The following is a 9,592-nucleotide window of genomic DNA, read 5'->3' as shown; positions in this document are numbered from 1 at the left end:
TAAGATTGAATAATATTAATATGAATATAAGTGCATTAGAGGTTTAGTGCACTAGTGAAATAAACTCGAGAGGAATCGAGCACAATACGCGCGCGTAAGCGTACGAAGGAGAGTTGACTTTTGGGTGAACTTGGGCCACACATTAAAGTTTCTCTTGGAAGCTTCCTTTGATCAAACACTCCCTCACTTTTCTCTCTCATTTGGCTGGCCATCAAGAGGAGGAAAACACCAAGGAGCTCTTCAATTTTTCTTCTCCATTTCTTCACAAAATCATCATCCCATTTCACCTCAAATTGTAACCATACCTAGCTAAACACTTGGTGACCATCTTAAGCTACAAAAGGGGGCTGCTTTCCACGGTTTTCTTGGGCTAAGGAGGGCCAAAAATTTATGTTTTGCTCATCAAAAGAGGTAATGGACGATCAACCTTGAAAATCTTGATTTATGAAAGTAGTAGTGCACATATAAGCTCATGCATGCATGTGGATAGCTTGTTTATGTTGGAAAAATTGTTGTGTAGGCTCTATGAAATCGCACTTGGATTGGATGGACTGATTTGATGAATGATGATGCTATTAATGTTGGTTTAGTGCTTAAATTAGTGGAATAATGTTGGGTTGTTGATAGAAATTCAAGGAAGGTGCAATAAACAAAAGTGACCATTTTACCCCTGCAATGTTCGTGCACTTTGGTGCGAAATTTTGAGGTACTAATGACTTGTTTGTGATGTATACATGTTATATGAATGGTGTAGAAAGTTTCATTGAAAAATAATATGATTTGGTTGGCCAAATGTTGTGTTTTCGAAAATCAGCAAAACTGGAAATTTTTCTCGTAACTGCTCTGGCAGTGTTCTTGTTTTGGCTATAACTTTTGCCCCGATGTCAAAATCCAGTGCCGTTTGTGGCACTGGAAACTAGACATTCCCAGATTTCTAACGGTATAAAATGTACGTTCTTGTTCCACCTGAGTCGTCCATACCAATCATTTGAACATGACTGTCCTGTTTCACGTCTACACTGGGAGCTCTGTTTTGAGCAGCGAATTGATGCTCACATATGAGCTGGTTGTGGATAGATTTTGTAAACAATTTCTTCTAAGAAATTTTAGCATAATGAATCTAGTTTTCAACACCACCAACCACGCTCAATTCCGAGTTGAATTGAGTGATTTATGACCAGATTTTGAAACTGACTTTGTGGGAGAAACCCTCATGTTGGACAGATTTGTAACCAATCTTGATTTGAGACTTTCTATTCGAAATTCTCGGTGTAAATCACCTACCAAATGTATTTTGGAACCTTATTAGATCTGGTTATCATAAATGAGACATGTTTTAGGCATTTTATTGGCCAAAGGTTTGAGAAAAAGAAAACTAGAGGTGCAAGGCAGCTTTGCCTTGGAGATTTAGAAACTTTGAAGGTTTTGTTAACCAACTTTCCGAATGAATTTTCCTATGAAATTTGGTAGAGGAATAGCCCTTATATGGTAGGATGATACTACCAAACTTGGTTCCATTCCGAGTCCATTTCGATGTTCAACAAACGTTCCAAAGTTAGCGATTTAAATCTGGAAAATTGGCCCAACGGTCTCATTTTTCAGCAACTTTGAGCCGCCATATCTTGGTGCTCAAAATCCCGATTCTTGTTCCGCTTGTTGTGTTGTAAACTCTGAATGTAAATCTAATTAAGTTCTGAATTTCAGAGGTTATTTCGCATTGTGTGAATTATACCGAATTTCCAAACTTTGCCGAAAATCAACCCAAATCTGTCTTGGTATTCCAAAACAGCAACTTGAAACCAAAATTCGAATGTCTTCCAATTTGAATCATGGAATTCTAGAAACTTTTAGTACTTCAGATTTAATTTTCAACGGTACAAAGTTTTCCAATTTTGGACCTACTGAGTGCATGATCTGATTTTTCTAAGTTTGACGCGCAAAGCTGAAATTTGCCGATTTCTTAGAAAATGAAATTTTGAGAACTTGTTATTCTTTCTTGATGATAATTGGTCACTTTAAACTCGATTTCATGAAGTAAATCAGTTTTTCTTATGTTAATAAAACCTCACTTTTGAACCTTTATTTTGAGTGGCTAAGATTCTCGGTTTGAGGTATTGACTAGTCTAGATGAGTGTAACTCCTTTCTTGATTAATGCGTGATTATGAGTGGAAAATACTTATTAATTGCTTCAGGTACTCAAACGAGTCTTGAAGAGAATCCCGGAGGGGACAACTAAAGACTTTACTCGCTCAATTACTTTTGAATTGGTGAGTGTCAAGTGCATGACTTGTCGTGTTTCCTTGATTTACCTGTTTTTATACGTGAATATCATTTGATAAGACGAGTGTGTACTTTATCGCACTCGCTCTCCTTTACTCGAACTTTACTTGCAATAACTTGGTTTTCAAAGTCGATTTGAGTGAATCTCGTCGACTAAAATATACTCGTTTTCGAGTGCATATCATGTTATCGTGCGTGTCGTGCGTGTCGTGTTGTCGGGTGGAGTGAATCTCCTCGACTTATGGGGACGCCCAATTCTCTTAGCCAATCTTGCAACTCGAGCCGGCATGGGTTTGGTCGAGAAGTTTGATAAACCAAGAGAATAACAAAACACAACTTGATCTTTTGAAATCTTGTTCGGCATACTCTTGGAGTATCGCCCTTTTCGTGCGTGTTCTAAAAATCAAAACTTGATCTCTTGAGATCTCGTTCGGCATACTCGACGAGTATCGCCTTTTTCGTGCGTGTTTGGTTACGGATCCGAGAGGGTGGATTGTTGGCCGGAAGAAGTAATAAGTGAAGTTTCAACGAATATAATACCCACCCGGATGACGGAGTGTTATCACGAGAGGGTATCGGATCGAGCCGTGGCGAAGCAAGTGGAAAATAGCTCCTGAGAGCTCCTATATCCTTGAATTGTTTCTGTTTACTTTTCTCGCTCGAATTGTAATTTACTTGAATATTATTGTTCTAGTTGAATATTGGGATTGTTACTTGGACAACGTGCTTGCATGTGTGTTTTCTTGGCCTCATGAGCAATTGCTCATCCCGTAGATTTGTTTTCCTTAACAGGAATGGATGGAGTGAAAATCGGTGGAACTCTTTGGATGTACTTTTGTATTAGGGTTTAAAATGTAATCGACTAAACATTTTGGCTGTTGTATATATTTGGGAATTGATGTATCTTTTGGATCCTAATGTAAGAATTGGGTAACTGATGTATTTTGAACTCGTGGTGCAAGACTTGGATGTTCGATTATGGAAGTGACTTTTCCTTATTAGACTAGTATAAATTGTTATATATTGTTAAGGTTGAATCGATTTGTCTCGAGTCCTGGCGAGAGTTGGGCAAGCGTTCCACGGATACCCTTAGGTTCGCCCTTGGAAGAAGTGGGGGCGTCACAAAATAGGTGTGTTCAATTATCAAAAACAAAATTTTTGAAAAATTGGTTAACAAATAGTATTCAAAAAATTTTATTTCCTTTATATCTAAAACTTTGGCACAAATCTTATAACGGTCACATGAATAAATAAAAATAATATAATTTAGTAGTTATTGTACTTACACTCCTTCAATTTCTATGTAAATATTGCAGCCTTATTTGTTTTTATTTTCATCTTCTAAAATTCCAAAATCAACTTACAAAAGGTCAAAATTGGAAGAATACTATAGTGCCTCTACTAAATATGTTTTTAATAATATTTTACATAAAAGGGCTGACATGTTACAAAGTTTATCATTCAAAGAGTGTTAAGTGTGATTTTAGAGATTTGAGGGGTGTTAGGTGTGATTAGAAAAAACCTCAAGGGAGGTTTATAAAATTATCTCTTAATTATAACAAATATTTAATTATATTTAAATATAATTAATTTTATAATAAAAAATATTTAAATATAATTAAAGAACAGAAAAATGGAAGAAATAGATATTGTAATTGAAGGTTTCTATAACCGTCCCTGTAAGGTCGGTTCAATTTCCACCTATGAGAAGAACCGGAACTAGTAGTTTTTCAAATCGGACTAGAACCGTGGCCATCCTAGCCTCTTGCGGTTGGCGCTTCACGCGAGTTTCAGTCCACTTTTGCGCGGACTCCTTTCCTCAATTAGGTTAAACGCACAAAACGCACTTTACAAATCCGCCGCTCCTCCTTTTCTCCTTCGTCTACCTTGCAACCCTAAATAGCAGCCACAGCTAGGCAGAATTCCAACAAAAAATTCTTTCAAATGCCTCCACGCCGCAACTCCAGCCCACTTATACCCTCTCCTCTAAAAAGAGGTTGTCAATCCCCTCTCTCTTCTCCGATCAACTGCAAAGCGGAAGTTTCCCCGATTCTTCCTTAAATTTTAGAAAATTTTTGGGTAATTCTTCTCCATTTCCCGCAGAAAGAACAACAAAATCGAAATATATTCCAATGCCCGGCATTGAATTCACTCTCCAGGACTGCAAAATCTGTGGCTCTTTTATCTGCCCACAGATTTGCTTTTAGTTGCCAAAATGCCCTACCTTCAACAGATCGATATAGCTTCACAGTTTTCTGTATATATCTCTAGGGTTTTTAGGAATTTCAGTTTCAGAGAATCAACGACCGCCGCAGCAGCAACAGTCTTCCTACCCTATGTTTTCTTGTTCATTGTAAGATTAATGCTTCATACTAATACTTTCTCACTCTTCATTAGATTATTCTGTTTTCTGATGCAAATTATTTATGACGCAATCTACAGAACTGTGTCGGCTGGCCTTTATATAGAAAATAAATATGGTCATGCTTTTAACGTAAAATTTGGATTTCATTCTGAAGGATATGTATTGTTTTATATTATGTTAGCGAATGTAATATTTGGATGTCACTAATCGGTGTTGTATGCATTCAGGTTACTTGTTAATTATCTAGATTTAGTTCCCAATTCCCCTGTGAAGTTAAAGAAGTTGGACCTGATGGCCAAGAGGTAAACTCTAGCAGTTTTCAACATAGCCATATTCATGATTCTGATTATAGATTTTGATTTGTCATCTTTTTGTGGTTGACTAGTGTGCTGATTTGTTATATAAAATCAGGTTTCAGCTTAGAGATTATGATGTCCATATCTTGACCTGCTGCCTCTTTTCTACAAGCAGTGCTTGAGCATATGGCTGCACTTGGTGGTGGTGTGCATATAATTTGGACAAGTCAATTAGGGAGTTTTGAAATTGCTGGTGGAAAAGGGAGACGTGATGTCTAAGTAGGTTCAATGAGAGCTTCTTTACCTACCTGAAGAATAATCTCAAAGCTAACAGGTCATGGATGGTCAGTTCTGAAGCTGATTATGGTAATCTAGCTTCTCTTGGCTTTTTTAACTGTACTGCCAAGTTGTTTAAATTGTCTTTATTATTGACAGCTTATAATCCCTTTGCCTTTAAGTAGGTTTGAGGAAATTTGTCAATGTTTCTTTAGGGAAAAAATAGTTTATTGTAAATTTGACTTGGACAGAAAAAATTGGAATTCGGTTGGTTGCAGTACATATCTGCTTTGCAGAAAACTTCCTTTAAATTTGTTCATATGTTGTTTGTCTCCCTATTGTCTATTAAATCATCAATTTTTTTTTTCTAAAATGGGGACACAGCTGGCTTAATTTCTGATAGCAAAAACATGAATAGATCAAACCAGTGTTTACTGTACCAATGCATGTTCTGACATGGGCATACCCAGAATGTATTTTCACGTTTATGCCTCCTAGTTTGACTGTAAATATCCAGAAAATGTGATTAATGTTATTTGAGTATTTTGTTTTATGGTCTATTTTCGCACGATTTGTTCAGTTACAGCTAGAATATTTTGATTATAGCTCTTTTCTGAATATATTATATCCAGCTAGTAGTGTTTTACGGGGTAACAATTTTTCTGCTAAGCAAGCCAATTAAAAGTTTCTATTAGGCTGTAAACTTATTGGGTTTGCAATCCATTTTAGCTTCATGTATGTCCACATAGAACTTGAAGACTCACTTTACCTCCTGGAGAGAACCCTGTTTTGAGAATAATTTGTCTATTTCATTTGCAATTTGTGTTATCAGTAATTTATCTTGTTTCTTAGCATTTCTTGTCTGGACTTGCTTTTATTTGTTTTATGCTTTTGATTAGTAATGTTGGAATTCATCAATTTATGAGTAAGAAGTTAAAGCTATATGTACCAAGGAAAGGGTGAAATTTTGAAGTACCTCCATCTTGAATTGCTGAAGTGGCTGTAGCTATATGAATGAATATAAGTTAACTGGCCGGTTATTGTTTTTGGGATTCCTTCTGCTGGAGGGGTCTCTCTAGTTGACATATCTGCTTACCGAACTACTTACTTTTTTTGAAATTTTGTGGTTTCTTTTTACTCTTTTTTTTTACGGGCATTGGCTGCAACTAACCATTAAACATGAATTACTTGTCATTTGAGCTAGGGATGTAGCGTTGATGGACATATGATTCCCATTGTCAGTTGCTTGATAAGATTTATTTTGTTTTACTTTCTCCAAATAATGCTCACCTGTAGTTCTAATGCATGGTACATGATTGTTTTCTTTTCAGGGTTATGTGATCTACTGTGTTTGGGTGAGACGTGGTGGAAGAAAAGGGCGTGTTCCTGAGGGCATTGTGTATGGAGAACCCATAAACTAGGGTGTTGCTGAAATTTCAGCACAGCAAGTGCTCAGTGGTAGAGGAGCAGGCTGGTTGGAAACTGCGTGGTCTCAGGGTTCTTAACACTTATTGGATTCATGAGGTTGGTGTTGATACAACTGTTGGCATCAGGCACAATTATATCTATTATTTCTTAAATTCTTTTTCCCCTAAATGATGATCACTTTGAATGAGCTATGGATTAACTTCCACATGAAGCTTTTGTCATAGTTACTCTGATAGGGGATGTAACTCTTTATGCTATCCTGGTCAGTTAAAATACATCTATCCAAATACTAGTTTAGCCCTGATAATTTTTGGGATTTGGTGCTATATGTGAACAATCTTCCATTGTCACTTGAACTGAATGTAGTATATTAACCCAGAGTAAATACTTCAAGAGCTATGACGTTAGAAATCTTTGGAATTGAATGTTCAGGTCATTTGAAAATTAGACTTCTTTGCAACAGGATGTATATGGTTTTGACCTTCAACATGTGCAATAAGCCATGGCGACATAGGTACAAGCATATGACTGGGAATGCTAAAAGGCAGTCTACAATCAAGGTTGTGAAATTTTTGTAGATTACTTGGAAAATGCTAAACCTTTTACCTAGCTACTAGTAGCCAGACTTGCAAGATTGGATAGCAATTTCAATTTTGTGGCAAAAAGAATATGCCTTTTCAAGATATAATTGCTGCTTAGATCATATGTAATCCATTACAGAAAATTTAATTGGACTATCCGTTCTATTTTGCTTGTAGGATGGTGGGGGTGGTAAGCTGAGGTGTGTACTTTGCCCAGGTGAAGCCTTTTCTTGATTCTATTACTTACACTGAGAATGACTTAAGATACAGGTTGTTTAACTCTTCATGTTCTCGCTCTATTTAGGTAAGAGTGCAATTGATTATTGTGAAAAGTTTGTAAGCAAGTTTGTATGGACAAAACACTTGCATCCATTGAAGGCAATTTTGCCAAAGTGATTGGATTTCCTGTTGATCTGTTGCCTATATTGTGATTGGCTCAGCTGCGCTTATGTTGGTTGGTGACTTTTTGTTAAACACCTGTCCACTAGGAGCCTCCATCAAATTAATTACATCGATACTCTAGGTTCCAATACCTACAGATTGCGACATTGTTATTTTTCTAATTTGAATTATTGATTTTCTCCTCTTTCAAGATAGTTATTTATCTTTTCATGTGTTAAGTTCTTTTTTGATGCATGTTCTGTCATCTACATTAGGCATTTCCCACATTGAGAATGACTTAAGATATAGGTTGGTAGACTCTTCATATTTTAGCTCTAATACTACTTAGGTTAGAGTGGGCAATTGATTATTTTGACAAGTTTAAAAGTTCCTTCGTGTGAACGAACAACCGTACCCATGGAAGGCAACTTTGCCGAGGTGATCGATTTCCTTTTGATTTCCTCTTTTCCCTGTTGCCTATAATTGTGATTGGCTCGACTGGGCATATATTGATTGGTGAATTATTTGTTAGAACACCTGATCCATTGAAGAGCCTATATCCAATTAAAATTACATTGATACTCTAAGCCTCAATGCCTGTAATGTTGTTTTTTAATTTGAATTTCTTCTTCTCTCTCAATGTACATATCCTTTCATGTGCAAAGTGCTCACTTGATGCATGATTTGGATGTGTGCATGACGTACTTCAATGGGGATGATCAACAAATCATGAGCATAATTCTCTATACGATGAATGTGTCTTGGGCTATGGATTCTATCCTATGAAGCTCTTTGTAGTCATAGTTACACTAATAGAACAGCCTCATTTTTCCCATTTTTCTTAGTTAAATGCTTTTCCAAATTGCCTTTTAAAATTTGCTGACCCTAATCTGTTATGTGGGATCAATTTGTTTGAACTTGATATACTTTTAGGAGCTACTGGAGAACATGCCACTGGGTTGGTAATTGGAATGTATTAAAGAAAGTGAACATGATTGTTTCATGGCCAACAAAGCACTATAGTTATATTTGTTGGAGAACTGGGTCCATGTTTTATTGCTTCATCTGGGTGTGATATCTAAGTCTAGCATTTGGTTCATTTGGCTTTTATTATCGAGTTATGCATTCATATCATTTGCAGGGATCCTTTTAACTTGCCTTAGGGTGGAGGTGGAGCGGAGCCTAAGCTGAATGTTCTTACTTCTTTGCCTGGGTTCTTTATTGCTACTTTGTGTGTCGGTGGTGGTCATGAAAATAGGGGGTTTGAGGGTGGGATTGGCGGAAGCGTTTTTGGAGGACATTTCACTTTGTGCCAGCCGATTGGCAGCTTTCAATTGAAAAATATGAATCCTGATGAGGGAACTTTTAGGGCTAAATTCATATTCCCCGTGTGATTTGCAGGTAAGAAGGGAATGACACAAGTAAGAAGGGGATGAAGCCGAGGAGCTTGTTGATATTGAGCGTGTGCATTTGGCCGCTGACGGGCTTTTCATACAAATAATGAAGGGATCTTCATTTGTAGATCACTACTACATTTCTTTTTCTTTTTTTTTTTTTGAGGTAAACTGGTAATTTTTATTGATGGAGACTAGTAAAGCTTGTACATAGTAGCAACGGCTACCTGTACACATAAGAGATCTGTACATGTGCTAGGAATAGAGGCAGCAATTTGGATCAAAATTCAATTATCAATCCATATGAACCATAGTTAAATGGATTGATCAAGTTAAATGTAGAATAGTGGTTTTATATGGATTTTCCATATAATTCAAATAATCCAATTATTGAAAGAAAGTAAATGAAGCGAACAGAAGAGTCGGAAAAACTTCTTTGCTAAAGTTATGTACCAACAAAATCAGCATTGTTTCTTCTTCTCTTAACACTTTCTCATCTCTAACCATCACAACTCCACATGCTTTTGCATTGAATTTTGCATCTAAAAGGCACCTCGATCACTTAGTTGCCACAATGGATGCCCAAATTT

General features: G+C 36.6%; 1 long non-coding RNA gene and 1 other non-coding gene across 5 annotated transcripts; both read left to right on the top strand.

The window, feature by feature from the left end:
- The first annotated feature begins 4,044 nt into the window (after window positions 1–4,044).
- LOC113754782 lies at window positions 4,045–9,331 on the top strand. Of its 4 annotated transcripts, XR_003465382.1 has the most exons (7): window positions 4,045–4,634; window positions 4,874–4,948; window positions 5,058–5,308; window positions 6,550–6,742; window positions 7,110–7,206; window positions 7,405–7,444; window positions 8,542–9,331. It is a non-coding gene; the product is annotated as an uncharacterized LOC113754782 (long non-coding RNA). The 4 variants fall into 4 exon arrangements; XR_003465381.1 differs by having other exon boundaries at window positions 5,118–5,308; window positions 7,405–9,331; XR_003465379.1 differs by having other exon boundaries at window positions 7,405–9,331.
- Window positions 6,216–6,330, top strand: LOC113754784. Its single transcript, XR_003465384.1, has one exon. It is a non-coding gene; the product is annotated as a small nucleolar RNA snoR109 (small nucleolar RNA).
- Window positions 9,332–9,592: the final 261 nt, after the last annotated feature.

The sequence above is a fragment of the Coffea eugenioides genome, unplaced genomic scaffold, assembly GCF_003713205.1.
Source record: "Coffea eugenioides isolate CCC68of unplaced genomic scaffold, Ceug_1.0 ScVebR1_103;HRSCAF=471, whole genome shotgun sequence".
Classification (NCBI taxonomy): Eukaryota; Viridiplantae; Streptophyta; class Magnoliopsida; order Gentianales; family Rubiaceae; genus Coffea; species Coffea eugenioides.
This window is presented reverse-complemented; position numbering and strand designations above follow the sequence as displayed.